The sequence below is a fragment of the Notothenia rossii genome, assembly GCF_949606895.1.
Source record: "Notothenia rossii genome assembly, chromosome: 9".
Lineage (NCBI taxonomy): Eukaryota > Metazoa > Chordata > Actinopteri > Perciformes > Nototheniidae > Notothenia > Notothenia rossii.
This window is the reverse complement of record NC_136907.1, coordinates 9,489,373-9,505,229: the sequence shown is the minus strand read 5'-3', so window position 1 is coordinate 9,505,229 and position 15,857 is coordinate 9,489,373.

The following is a 15,857-nucleotide window of genomic DNA, read 5'->3' as shown; positions in this document are numbered from 1 at the left end:
GGAGCCTATCACATCTGACTGTTGGAGGAATGTTCCAAACATTCTTGACTATGAAGATATGAATAGTTTTCTAGGGATGGGTGCCAGTCAGCGTGGAGATTAGTGATTTATCCCATTCTGAAAATAGCCTGATCAAATATTAAAATATCAATTTACACACTTACATATTTCAAGTGTACTTTAACATCTTCAAACCGTTGTTTGTTTGTGTTAGTTGTAAGTCTTTGTTCTCCTATTACATACAATCAGTACAGACCATTGTCTCATTTGTATGCATATATTTTTCCACTTCTAAATGAAAAGCATCACCTATGCATTGTCGAAACGCAATAAAACGATTTTTGATCAGAAACATCTTGATATACTTGGCTTGTTTTCCAAATTTGTCTCATACATATAATAAGAAAAACGAATGACGACTTATCTGCATTGCAAAGCATGTTGTTGATCAGGAGATGAAAACAGCGCAGATTCTACACTTGCCTCCTTTCTTAAAACTGAAAATGCTTACATTGCCGGATCCATGCACTATCCGCCTTCCTAACCCTGACCCACTTGCATGAAACTGCTGTAATAATACACGCTCATTAGCAGCCAACCTGCCTACAACCAGTCAGTTCAGCGGTCTTTCTGGCCTTCGAACCTGCTGGTGGAAGCTTGGTTTCTTCATAATTAGCTGCATGCAGTTAGCTCTCATTTAGCTCTCCCTGACCCGTTTGGGAGAAAATTAGCATTCCAAGCCTTTTGCAGGAGGCTGGTCCCATCCCAGTCACGCCACTCCTCAACACTGCAGGCAACGGCTCGGCTCCGAAACATGTCTTTGACTGAGTCTGAGTCTGTGTGTGTTTGTTTGGTGCCTATCAGTATTATTGCTGATATGAGTTCTATTGAAAGGGATCCCACACAGTCATTTTATTTGCCTCTGTGTAGCCATTCTCCCGCCTCCATCGTGTCTCTCTCCCATTATCCTCGTCATATAGCACACTATGAAATAACACAGTGCGTACAATCAATATCTGCATTTGTTTAATGTAATCTTGGGAATATATCAGGTTATTGTGTCCTAAACGAAAGCAGGCAACTTTACAGTTTTATTCTCTCAACTGCACTCAGAAGCAAAAAGGATCAATTTTATTAACATTTGCCGTTTTCATATAATGAAGGTAATAAACAATGATTATTGACCTCAATCTATTGACTCCTAGACATGCATTTGTATTAGTCATTACGGCTGGAAAAGGCCGCCTGGTGTGCCACAGTTTAAATCTACTGTTATTACTCTGTCATCACGTACAGACCTTTTATGGTTTTCTATTACCGCTGCCATGTTATAGCAGCAATGGAGGACGAAAAAGAGCAGGTGGCTGAGTGTGCTGTTTTCTCTGAAAGACTCTGGCTGTGATTCAGAACCACAGAGAGTAGATTTACAGAGAATAATTCTATATTTTAAGACTATAGAAATAAAAAGAACAAGTCAGAAAAGAAAAAGCCCAAGCATGCAGTATCATTTTATCACAGAATATGTCGTAACAGCGAGACGAATAATTTTAAAGCCTTGTATAATTTAATTTTGCTATGTGGTCATTATGCATAATGCATTTAAAAAGGGCAAATGACCCAATAAGTCGAATTGAACTCACTCTCTCCAATGATGAAATGTATCAGCCAAAGGGGCAATGCATGCAAAAAGACTATTTAAGTATTCCAAAGCACTGCTTAAGGTCGGAGTGAAGCACCAGCAGCTCAACTCTGCCTACAAATAAAAACTGGTGGTGAACTTTTTTGTCCTGGCAGAAAACCCCAAATAGGGCCCTAGTCTACATGGAAATAACAGCACATGAGAGGTGTTAAAGGAACCCGAGCATGAACAAATCCCTTTAGAGGCAACTAGGACAAACACACGAGTGGTACTTCCCAAATATTTTAGGGTGTGTGTGTTAACTCCAGCACATTAGCTAAATAGAAGGAGGGCTTCACACTTCTGGCAACAGCTGCCTCCGAGTTCCCTCTGCAGTGTTACTCTGGAATAAAACTGCAGAGCTATACTGTTCACTCTTTATGGCTCAGTGCAGAGGCAGCAATTAGAGACCAAAAGTTCACATACAGACTTCAATCACATCCCATCCCCTAAATTCTGAAAAAACCCACAGGCATGCACATATATTACATACGCTTTATATATTGTGATAGAGGCTAAGAAAATGGACTTCTATTCCCCGCGGCAAAATTTGATTTACCGTTCTATTTAAATGGCCTCACTGTTTCAGAGGAGGTTGGTGTTTCCAAAGCTAAGCCTGAGGGTGTGGAGATACATCATTCCGTAAAGAAACCAGACATTTAACACAAAAGGCATACTGAGTAGCGGAAACTGCACTGCAATTAGCCCAAAATATGCTCTGAATTTAAATACAACATTTATCCTAACAGGAACACTTTTTACCTTACAAGAGAGGGATTGTTTTTGCACAGTATCACTCTAAGAAAAAGACATTAGTCTCAAACAAAACGTGTCATTTTCTCACATTGACATCGAGCTTCCCCTTTGCCGACATCATTCAGAGACATACAGATTTCTCTTTAGTAACTGGACCACCTACCCCCCTCGGCTTGTGCTGTATTTTATACTGTGGTGAGTATATCAGAGTCTGATAGAGGCTGCTTGGGAGCATCCATCATCAGAATGACTCGGCTGATAAACAAAAGCATACAGCGCGATATACGGCCCGGTGCAGTGACACAAACCAACGGAGAAAGCATCAGATCCTTGAAGTTTTTTCACAATTAGGTAAATCCTAATTGCCAATTACTTTGATTTGTAATCCTAAAGGTATTTAATGAGCTCATTTAATGGTGCCATGGAGCATGATAGAGTATGATAATTGGTTTTTATAAGAAGTTTTAAAATCGAGGTGTGCCTGTGACGTGGGTGGTGCCACTTATGGTGGAGCCATTATGAGGCATTACGGGCAACGTTTTCTACAAAAGAACTTCTGGAAAGAAATCCCAGCTGTAGTCCTTCGGATCAAAATAGACACGGTTTTGAAGTGAGATGTTTTGGAGCTGGCAGCTCTCCTCTTAATGATCATCCCCTGATAATGATGTTTATATGTACATCCATCTTCAAGGGTAAAACTAAAAGGTTAAAAAAGAAGGCATGCAGGATGCTGGCCAAGCTGTAAAAGTGGACGTTTCACTCTCCAGTTCTAACAAGGTCGGATCTGTCAGGAGAGAGTCAGGCCGGGGAACTAATATACTCAGGCCAGGAGGAAGAGTCATCCCTCATACACAGCAGACGGCGGACTGAAGGAGAGAGAGAGAGAGAGGATGGAGGAACAGTGGGAGAGAAGAATGGAGATGAGTGAAAAGGGGAGATTAGGACAAGTCAGACGGAGAGAGCAGGCGAACGGAGAAGTGGAGCAGCGAGTGGAGGATGAAGAGCGGAGAGGAGCAGAGAGAAGCTGGCCGCCCTACCCCTAAAGCACTGTTGATATGACAGTCGTCTGAGGCCAAATCTGAGGCCAACTCATTCCACTGATAAATGCCTCTGGCTTTACCAACCTTCACACTGAGGACGCATGCACAACGACTTTCTCTGAGAGAACACAACACTTCCGTTTTACATTAGTTATCTCAGCCGTCTTTAGAAATTCCCCACAAAAGGAGACCATTATTGGCTGATCTGAAACATAATTCATGTTCCTACACGGCCTCTATCTTTGTTACATTAGCGCACCATGCTGGAAACAGTCAGCAGCACTCATGTACACTCATTTGCCCCGCTTATCATTTTTGTGTCATATTAGATGAATTCAGCTAATGGCCGATAAATAAAACTAATTAAGCTTGCGATGATGGAATGATAATTCGACGTCAATTACTCACTCGCTGCACAACTAGAACACACAGTCACACTATGGTGTTTTATTGAAGAGCATTGGGAGGGGGGAGGTACCTGAAACCAAAGCTGCCAGTGGGCTGATACTCACATTATGTCTATTATCTCACTATGCAATGGAGCCATATCAAGGCTAGCAAAAATAACAAGGTAATCAATTAAGTTAACCATGCAATTAGGTTAATTAATTGCTTGTATGCCCTGGAGATTCCTTGGGCATGTGCTGTGGACCGCATTACTTCACTGGCCAGTGATTAGATTACAGAGTTAGTAATGCCATTTGAGGCTCAAGTGTTGAGCAAAATGGAGTCCCACTGGTTGCTGTAAGCCTCTATCTCTGAATTAACAGCGTAATGCATCATCGACATTAACAGGGAAGTTATTTCTAGTGACACAAATTCCATTGGATTAAGACTTTCTTTGATCCAATGGAGTATAGAGTTAAATCTAGTTTGGTTGAGTCTTTATGAAACAAAGATGATATGACTGTAGTGTAGTGTGCTGTATAGTTTGCTGAGCAGGAGGTGAAGCAAAATTGCTTCGGCAGCTAACAGACGAAAGCATTAGCAACTTTGCTTACTGTGCACAGATAAACAGCTGATGGAAACAACACAGTATGCCTTGCCTTCCAAATATTACAGACCCAAGAGAGGAATGTCGATATTGAAATGTAGTTTCTTTCAGCTCATTCTGTTGGTTTTTGTATGAGGGGAAATCCCTTATGTAAAGTACATTGCCAGCATTGTGACACTCAATGGGAAGAAAATATGTATTTTAAAAGTCAAAAGTCTCTACTGAAAACAGTGCAAAGCAATATCAACAAGGGAGGAAAACACCACTTCAGTTTCACATCAAACACAGCGTCCAATTACACATTTTCAAATTGTCTCGGCTACCTATCGTCAGCAAAACCTTAAAACTGCAACAATAATTGCTTTTTGTACTGCCACTGTATTTTATGTTTTTAAAAAGTTAAAAAAAAAGTCCAAATATGAAAGAATAAAATATCGTTCACACAATTTGTGCCGATCACATATTCAAACATGTTCGATCATCATGTCTTTTTATTGGTTATACTATTTAATGTGTTTGCACTTTTTTCAAATGATGTTGACATAAACCAGCTCTGTAAGCATTCATCTCAATAAAACGCTGAATATGCGAATCAGATCTTAATTGGTGTTGCATGATTCCTGAAATCCAAGTAAACAATCATTCCAACTCCATCTGATTGTCCTTTCATCTCACTGCCATGTTAATTTAATTTTTTTTAAGGTGTTTAAATGCGGAACTTCAAAAAGCAACACATAACACGAGATAAAAGTGCCTGACTCCAAACACACTTTCCCAACAAAAACTAATGATACGCTTTAACCACCAGACATACTTTCACACACAAATACATTTTTCCCATTGAATGGTTATGTTTGGTTTCACTTGCTCAAGAGAACAGAAAATTGCATACTTTACAATACATGTTTTTTTATGTTTGCACATTTTCCAAAGTGTATATCCCCCTTTTCAGAAAGTAAAGTGGTTTAACTTCACACAAGCTTCACACACACACACACACACACACACACACACACACACACACACACACACACACACACACACACACACACACACACACACACACACACACACACACACACACACACACACACACACACACACACACACACACACACACACACACACACACACACACACACACACACACACACACACACACACACACACACACACACACACCCATAACTTGATTTGGAGCCATTCAGATTTGTCCTGCTCTGTTTGTCTGCCAGAAATCTTGTGCTGTTTCTTCATGCATTATTGAAGATAAGAGACCCTGTCATTACAGTAATGAGCTGTGTTTGAGCACCGTGCTACTACACCAGACATCTTGGTTGGATTTAAACAGAACAGAATGTGTCCCTCTCCCTCTGTCCCATTTTCGCTTGTATTATAATGAACATGCTGACAGTCAAATTAGCACGGTGTCAGTGTGGTAGCATGCTTCAGTGACATGGCTGCACAGCTGTCTCATTGTGATAGCACACCACAGTCTGTTAAAGGATCATAGTACAGCAAATGAAACATGTGGGATGCTACGTTCTGAAGTAAGCTGAATGTACTTCATTTGGATTCCACTATTGTTCCTTTCTAGTCATTTTTATGTTTTTCTTCCAAAAAGAGCGTGTAATTGCCCAATTTTGGCACTTTCCTTTCTTACAGGATTAAGAAAACATAATTTGCCCGGTACAGAAATATACAGGGATATCTACAATGCCAACTAAATGACCAACAGACATTGAAATAGTCGTTTCAAAGTAAAGCGCCATGTCTTGAGGTTTTCTTACAATCAATAACACATGTCAAATCCATGAATAAGTTATTTGTACTTATTTCGACATATCCGCACACAAACACACACACACCATGCTGGAGGACTGCACCTGAGACCTTTTACTGCAGATGAGGAAAGTGCTCATTTTTTTGTGAGTCACCAGTAAGCAACACGCACCCTTTAATAGGCTCCCCTGGGTTATAATGTTATTGTTGTTCTCCATGCAGAAGACACAAGGATGTACATAATCAAATTCAGATGTAAGCACACACAGACAAATATTCATGAGCGCATGAACACCAGCAGAACTTACACCGGATGCTCCTCGCACACATACACAGACACAATCTTGATGCCCAACAGCATTCTGTCACATTATTTCCATAAGCCCGAATAGGAACCAAATTCTGTTATAATGTGAATTGTATTGCCCAGAGTAAGAGTCTATTCAGAAAGAGCTGCTAGGTGGAGTATGTTCTGTTACTGTCTACATCTTTTAGTCAGAGTTAAATCAGAAAATAGAGTGCTTTAATGCTAACAGCCCCAAATGTTCTCCCTTTTAGCCACTTTATCTTGTCCAGTCAGCATGCACTTAGTGAGGCAATAAAAACCAAGGTTGGTTGTTAGCGTCTCCTTTGATTTATTACGAGATATATTTCTATGGAGGAAAAACTGCACCTGTGTGGTTAAAAGTTATGTTGTGGACACCTTTATAATGTCGTTTTTTTAAGTCTAGCAGGATACATTTATGTTGATCATGACATATTGTACACCTTGTTCCGTGTACACATAAGCGGAATAAGTAGATTCGATTAGTTGTCCCTAGGGGGAAATAGTTTTTTTGTACTTAAAACCTTTACCTTAAGTAAAAGTAAAGAAGTACCTTAGTCTAAGAAATACTCTATTACAACCTAATTAGTGTCACTACTAATTAAACTGTACTTGAAGTATCAAAGTAAATCTTTACTATGCGGAATGGCTGCTTTCATTGTGTTATCATTTATGTTCAAAAGGTTGATCGTCATAACGTTTACACAACTACAGTGTAATTATGCCAAGTAGGAAAACTTTGATCGCAGGTTCTTCAACAGTGCAATTTACAGAGGAGCTAGCGACACGGCGCCATCTTAACCCCAACAAATACACACATGCAAGAGCATTTTAATGTACTTTTTGCCAATTTTAGATACTCTGAAATGTAGTGAAGTATAGGTATAGAGTTAATTAGAATATACATACTTTAGGAAACCACAATTATATCAAAATGTACTTTTTATAGTACATTAGTAAATGTACTCGTGTTTGCAATGTCATTTGAGCCAAGTGCCACTTGACCTTGCATGTGTTTTAATGTCAATCACAAAGAATGATGGAGAGCATTTCTGACGTGAACCCAGTACACAGTGTACACATGCCTGCATATACACTATGTTAATATTAAGATAGATAGATTGACTTTGAGCTTTTTTGACACCAGGCCTACTGCAACATATCTGAAAATAAGTCGTTAGAAAACTAAAACGTTGCTTAGTCGTAAATGAATTCGAAATGTATGATTTTAATGTCCTCAATTAAGAGAGAATTACTTTCTCACATCTCACCTATTTCTTATTATTTTCTTATTAATGTATTATATGAATTGATTGATTTTTTTTTTAATTTATTAGTATTATTCATATTTTTTTAATCAATTTTTTTCTTTGAATTCCTTGTGCTTCTTGTAAAGAAAACATGTTGTTCTTGTTTCTGTTCAGATTGTTTATGAACGTCTCAAATGCGCGTATGTGTATGGATTTTGCAATTCTACAGAGCTTTGGCAAAACTTATGGTCATGCTAATAAAGCTATTTGAATTGAATTGAGAACATTGTATTCCAGCACATACACTTTATGCATGTATAACCCATATGAAATATAGGGCTACTAGACCCCTTTATGTCATTTTTAGATGTATGAATCAAAGATATGAATACATGTTGTTTCTGCACGGAGCACTCTAGAATGTACAACCAGGGTAATGAGTGGCGCGAATCACTCCGCCTCTCTCACTCTTATTCCCTGTGAACACCCTGAAGACGCAGAGACATAAATTGAGCAGCTCCTAGTATAGTAAAAACTAATTAAAGTGTTTTTGTACTCTCAAATATATCAGTTGACAAACTGACATGCAAGGACCCCTGTGTGAACCCGAACTAGAAGACGACAGCCTGTGTCGTCTTATAAGTGTAGAAACTCCGGTGAGTTGAGGCTGTTAGCTCCTTGTTAGCACTGAAGTACTAGCCTGCTAAACTGACAATGACAGTCAGTTTTTGTTGTTTATATAAGATACATTTAATTTAAAAACCAATCGGGGTTATGAAAGTGATGTCTAATGTTTTTGATATACTTTGGTGCACATTGTATCATTGTTAAACCATTGTAATAAGATTGTTAGCTTATGCATTGCTCTTCTTTTACTTAAAATCACTCTCTTTTAGTTATTTAATTTGTTTCATTAGCTGTAGTGCTGCTACATGCTGACTGCAATATCTGTTCATGTTCATGTTAAGAATAACTTAATAATAACTGTTAAAAGTGTTTGAAAACAGTTAAACTGATAGTTAAAAACATAAAGTTTATCTCTTGTGTATTTCAACGTGAATGTAAGATGTGTTGTTTAGAAATACAAGTTAATTATCACTAGTTAAAATACACATTGGTGATGAAGGTAAATCATTTCATTATAAAGGAAATGAGATTTAAGTTACTGTTTATATGTTGAAACATGCTAACTAAAGATTTTTATAAGAGTGTGATATTACAGAAATATAATATTCTGCACTATTCGTGCAGGTTGGTTTTTTATTGATGTCAGCGAGCCACATCCAATCTGACTTGGGATTGATGGCGAGCCAAGCCCAGTGAATCTGTGAGCGATTGTTGGAAGCGGTGTGGCCTACCGTTGGACCTGCCTACAGAGGATGCGTGATTTGAAGAATCCTGCCGAATACACACTGATCTGATCCAGATAAGAACCAGTACACTATTAGCTCTACCCGGGTAGAAGAGCCATAGCAGTACATACACACACAGAACTGAACTGATTTGAATTATCTTGATCAAAGGGAAGAGACTATTTCTATTTGTGTGGTAAAGAGCTCTATTTTTTATTTTCATTCCTTTTCATATTGTTGGCACAGTTTAATGTAAATGTTGATGAACATTGCTGGCAATACAATTGTAAAATCTTCAACTAAAATCTTACTCTTCCCAGAGTTATTCACGGCATACCACTTTACGAACCTAGGAAGATGTTAGCGCCTCTGGTCTTGGTATGATATAGGACTAGAGGTGCTACACATGGGATACATATAAGGATACATTTAATGTTTGCCAAACACATATTATATAACATAAAAAGATGTCAGCCACACACATACATCGAACCCTAGCCTTCTGGGATCGAGACAGAGCCTAATAGTCAAGATTCAAATTAGAGTGAAGCAACTTCATGAAGGGCAGACTGCAGCCGGATCAATGCACAATTGAAATGGATCAAATGTTCAATTGGACTATTCTGCATTCAGACATCCCATGAATCAATAACAGCTTTATTACAGAAAGTTCTGAAAGTCGGTTGTTTTGTGTAGCTGTCAATGTTTTTCAAAACAAAAAACTGTCTATAGGTTGATTACAAAATGGATGTCTTGATAGAGCTTATGGTCAAATTCTCGGACTAACCACAAGGAAGGATGCAGAAAAAGGATTTTGTTTGATCCCTTTATCGGACGAGGAACCATATTTGGGTTAGGGTTACCCAAACATGGGTTCCCACCCCGCGACTCAGTGAGGTCGAGAAGCATGTGGTTTTCTCCCAGCCAATCAGCAAAGATTGCCACAGAGTGCGCCATTGGGAAATTTGACCAATCAGCAGAGGCCTGAAACGGGTTAGGGTTAACCTAATAGTGCCCTATAAAGGGTTAATGTGTGCTATTCCTCAAATGTCACTTGTGGTCGCCAGTTGATTTTAAAGGTCATTACCCTGAAAGAAAGGTTGGTTAAGTTTAAGTGCAAATTGGTGTTACCTTAAAAATATCCCTCTTGTCATCTCAAATGATGTGCAAAAGCAGAAACTCCCAATATATGGTTTTTCTAAAATACAATAAAGCTCTGCTTATTTCCATTCTTCCCCCTTAGAGGTACTCACTGACCGGGCTCTTTAGTACCTTGCTGTTTACAATCGTACCAATCAAGTGCTTGCTGTCTATTTCCAACAGTGCATTAGGAAGGGTGGCCATTTATGTGCTTTTTGTTACGGTACATTACCTCGCACTATTAGTATTTTTACTAACTGTTTTTTCCAGGAGTAAAAAGCTGGTAACTCATATTATATTTGTAAAGAAAAAGGTAAGAGAGCAGCTTGTAAGTGTGAGTAACTGAACGGCAATTTTAGAGATCATTGATGAAAAGAAACACACATAAAACCCTCCACTCTTCATATGTCTCTCTCCAAGGCGCCGAAACAGTCGAACACAGTTTCTCTCTCTGTATTTAAATCAATGAAAATGATCGGACCACTGACATTTTTGGCGCGACATCATTTCCCCACTGACATTTCCGCTATATCGTTCTGCTTAAAGGTCCCATGTCATGGCCATTTCCACTGATCATATTTCCATTGTTAAGGTCTACTAGAATAGATTTATACTGAGCAATTTTCCAAAATCACATTGGTTTCTCATGCAGGACCTCTGTATAGTATGTGTATTCGCTCTCTGTCCTAAACGGCTTGTTGGAGCTCCTGCACCCCCCACCCCCCCTGTGAGCCCAGTGTGCTCCGATTGGTCGGGACTTTGCGAGGCTCGCTGCTGCGAGGAGCGGACGGGTTTCCGGGTCGGCGATACAGAGAGACACAGCGAAACTCATCCTGAGAACACACAAACACTCACAGCCGAAGTAAAAACAATAAGTGTGGCTTGATATTGAGTAAGAAAAAGGTTTATAACGCTGTGAGAATGGGTCTGCGGGGAGCATTTCTGCGCGATCCCAACTTAGCAGCCCGAAAAACGTTTACCCATTTAAACAGTCGTGGTAGATACCTTGTTTGTTTTAAACATCATAAATAAACAAACAACAATGAATACTTACAGGTTGTGTACCCGAATCTCCCGCTGGTCCAAACAAAGTAGGAAGAGCATCGTTCTTCAGTGCCCTACGCCAGTGGTTCCCAACCTTTTTTGTCTTGTGTACCCCCTGAGCCTTTGGTCATACCATGAGTACCCCCTCACTCATACGTGCTGATCATCCTTCACAAGTAGAACGTAACTGATCATTGAATGAAAATAACTTTATTTCATCTCCTTAATTTGAACATCTAATTCTCAGGCATTTTCTTAATTTTAACTTAAATCACTCAATAAAAATGAATATGTTGCCTTGAAAATAAATAATATAATCAAATAAATACATATGAAATCAAAATAATCAACTTATCTTTGCTATATATATCTTGTAACATTTAGGCTTAAACCTGGAGTCCCTTTGAATAAGTCCCCTTTAAACAGGCATTTCAACTTTAATTCGGGAACAAAACACTTAGCAAAATAATATCTAGAATCAGTATAGGCCTAGCAGTTTCTTTTCACCAGTCATGTGAGCTTTAATGAGACACTTGAGCTTGCTTGTCTTTCATAAGCTTTGATAGTTCTGGAGGCAGTGTGGAAACAGCTGTGACCAGGCTGGTCTCCACATCCAGTCTGTTCCTCTGCTTGGTTTTGATGTGTGTTAAAGCTGAGAAGGTCACCTCACACAAATAAGTAGAACCAAATGGCAAAAGTTCAATCAGTGCATGTTTCCCAGTTCAGGATATTCCTTCTCCACATCACACCAAAACTCAGTCAATGACTTCTCAGCATATGCCATCTTCAGACCACGCGTGGTCAGATGATAATTCCATCAGAGGCTCCTGCAGCATTGCTGGAAGGCTGTTGCTGCTCTCACTCACAATGAATGGGTTCCTCACCCAATCCAGTCTTTCTGACTTATTTTCAATGTCCTGAAAATAATGGCTGAAATCAGTACAGAGTTTGGACAGGTGTGCTTGCACCAGTTTGACCACTGGACCCCTGGAAAACAGCAGTTGTGGCAAGATGCGCATTGAGTAGTGGGAAACAGCTCACGTCTCCCTCATCACATTTCCTCTCCCATAGTTTGAGCTTTTTTGTGAATCCTTGAACTTTGTCATACAATTTCAGGATATGTGACTCCTTGCCCTGAAGTGATAGGTTGAGCTTGTTGAGTTTGGTAAACACATCAGCAAGATATGCCACCCACTTGTCATCCTCAAGCTGCACAGCAAGAGGATGCAGATGCTCCGTCGAGAACACAAAAACTTCATTGCGAAGTTCATAAAGTCTCAGTAGCGTTTTCCCACGAGACAGCCAGCGCACGTCTGTGTGAAGCCATAGCTGATCGTGCTCTGTGCCGTTCTCATGACAAAGAGTTTCAAACAGCCTGTGATTCAATGGCCGAGATTGGATGAAGTTTATCATCTTCACAGCATCATCCATAACAGCACTTCAATCAGGGCTCATCCTCTTGCTAGCTAGTGCTTCACGATGAATAATACAATGCATCCATTTCATGTCGGGATTTCTTACGTGCCCAAAAAGTCCCTCTGAACGCCCCGTCATCGCAGCTGCTCCATCAGTACAGATGTGGCTGCAGGTTTTCCACTGCAGATGATGTTCTCTGAGGAAGCTGTCGATAACCTGGAACAATTCTTCCCCAGTTGTGTTTCCTGGCAGCGTTTTGCAAAATAAAATATGCTCGTTTATGTCCGACGCATCTTTGTAACGCACGAAGGACAGGAGCTGCGCTTCTCCACTCACGTCTGTCATTTCATCCAGCTGCAAAGCGAACTGACCAGCTAGTTTTATTTTGTTCACCACTTTTCCAATTATATTAACAGACATATCATTCATCCGACGGGATACGGTGTTATTCGACAGGGGAACTTTCTTGAGTGCTTCGGCTGCTTTCTTGTCTATCATAATTTCGGCCCACGCGGTCGCTGCAGGGAGAATGAGCTCCTCAACAATAGAGTGAGGTTTCTTTTATTTAGCCACAAGCAGGGACACGGCGTAAGATGCCTCGAGTGCTTTCATTGACACATTCGTGGCTTTCATCATTACTGTCTGGCTCCACTTAAATTCCGACAGCTTTCGTCTGTAAAATTCTTCACTTTTATCGACACTTCCCGAGTGTTTGGTGCTCTGTTGTCTCTGTAAATGCGCTGGCTTCATCGCACTAGCCAGGACTTCAATGCAAAAGAAGCACTGAGGCTGCGGTGGGTCTGCAGAAGTAGCAATGAATCTAAATAATATATATGTTTCACTGTACTGCCTTGGTTTCAGTTTGGCCTCTTTCTTACGTTTCTCTGCGGGCTCCTCCTGACCTGAATCCAGAGCAAGCGGACGTTTCAGCCATTTATCCATAGTGCAGACCGACCAGTATTTTTCTGGCTGCAGGTAAGCAGCTGTTTTCATTGTGGGATTTTGGCGCGGTTGTGCCACAGACTATTGTCTCCCTAGGGAAACTAATCGCGCACTATCAGTTTTGACGGGATTATTATTTTTTTTACTTGTCACCTTGGAGTTCCACGTACCCCCTGCAGTTCCCTCGCGTACCACTAGGGGTACGCGTACCCCCGGCTGGGAAACACTGCCCTACGCTGTACATATCCGGCATGAATCGCTGAAAGGTTTCGTGAAGCTTTGTTTCGTGAAATGCTGGCAGAGGGTGTGGCCTCTGGGTATTCACACGTCACAGTACCCAGGAAGTAAACAATGGAAAATGAGAAATCTCCAACGAGGCATTTTGGGGCAGCATAGACTGTGTTAGAGTTTTACTCGCTACAGGGTGTACTTTGAGGGTTTGTGACTCTGCAGACCGTTTACATGCAGAAAAACCTTCATAACACACAAGGGGACGGGTGATAACCGGAAAAGCATGTCATGGGACCTTTAACATACATTGTAGAGCACACAGTTTGCCATTTATGTGCAGCTTTAAAGAGGAAATCATCCCTGTGTTGGCTCTGATCCTTAGTCAGACTTCCAGCTTTACACTAACAATTAGTTTCAGGTGTTTTTATAGACACAAGGAGGTCATCATTTCCTCACCCTGATTATCGTACAACATGTATTGGCGCGTTCCTGTGACCTTCCACTGACCTGATCTAATTTGCATATCCCTCAGACAGATGGATAGATGAGGTAATCATTTTTCTCTTCAACATCTTTAACAGGCGTCGGGAGGGATGTAAAACACACCCAAGACTTGCCTGCAGTCTTTTCATTAGTATTCATCTGGCTGAAAGATTGAAAGGAAGTTGCGACTGGACAATTAAATTATTTCTCAGACTTTTTCTTTTAACACAAGAGTGCCCCGGAGGCAAAGGTTAGAAAGAGCTGCTCTGGAGCACGATCCATCGGGCAGGTGAGCTCCTCCAAGAGCTCCACTTAAACATGTTTCTGGATGGGACTCTTTTCATAGAGAGGAAGGATGAACATGTGTTTTTAACTGCACCGTTAAGAAGCCCCTTTTCAGCTAGATCCTGAAATAAATAGTGTTCTGAGATAGCAAATTCAAATGTTAATTGCTTTATACACCGGTAAATCATTTTTTACTTCAAAAGCCTCGGAAAGGACTCATTAAAAAGCAACACTTTACAACTCAACATATTTTTTCTTGGAAATAACTCTTTCAACATGAATGAATCCTAAGCAGCCATGACCAACACAACCAATTAGACAACTAACTGATTAGGATTAGCCATATTAATTAATATAATGTTAATATTACTATAATTACCAAGATGACACCATGACCAAAACGTTTAACATGTTCTAATGATGGTGGGATTGTTATTACCAGTGCTTAATTATATTCGCCATGAACTTCGATTAAACATGTTTTTTTCAGTCTTTCATTTATTGTACAATCTGCAGCTGTATGTAGGCTTCCGTCTTTCCTTTACAAAACAATGAAAATAACATTAGTTGTCTTAAGTCACTATCTAAGACAGGCTGAAACTACTGATCACATTTTTAGCATTGGTTGTATATTGCTTTATCGTGGATAACCAGAAGCTTAAATGCAAAGAAATATTTTTTTTTCCAGATCAGGTTTTAGTATCTCACAGAAATAAGACATTTTTGCTATCTTAAAAAGTGTTATTCAGTTGCTTTATGTCCTATAGAGATTACTCCAACAATGGTGTAGTATGAGGCAACGCAATTGTCTCACATTTCTGCTCTCAATTAATGCAAGTGATGTGTGAACCAACATGATTGTTAGACACAATCATGTATTCTGTCTTTTAGTTGCACGCAGATTTCAAGGGAATCTTGCATGTATCTAAGCAGCTCGTTGCTTACACACAGGGCCCGTTTTATGTTGTGTGTAAATGGTGTTTCCAGCAGAAATGAAGGGGAGAAAATATGATATGACGATAGCCCGAAAACTGACAGAATGAAATCAGCCAATGTGTTGATTAGGTAATTACTAGATTGCACAGAAAATCAAGCTCACTCCTTTGATACATTTCACTCATTTGTTGAGACGATGCCAG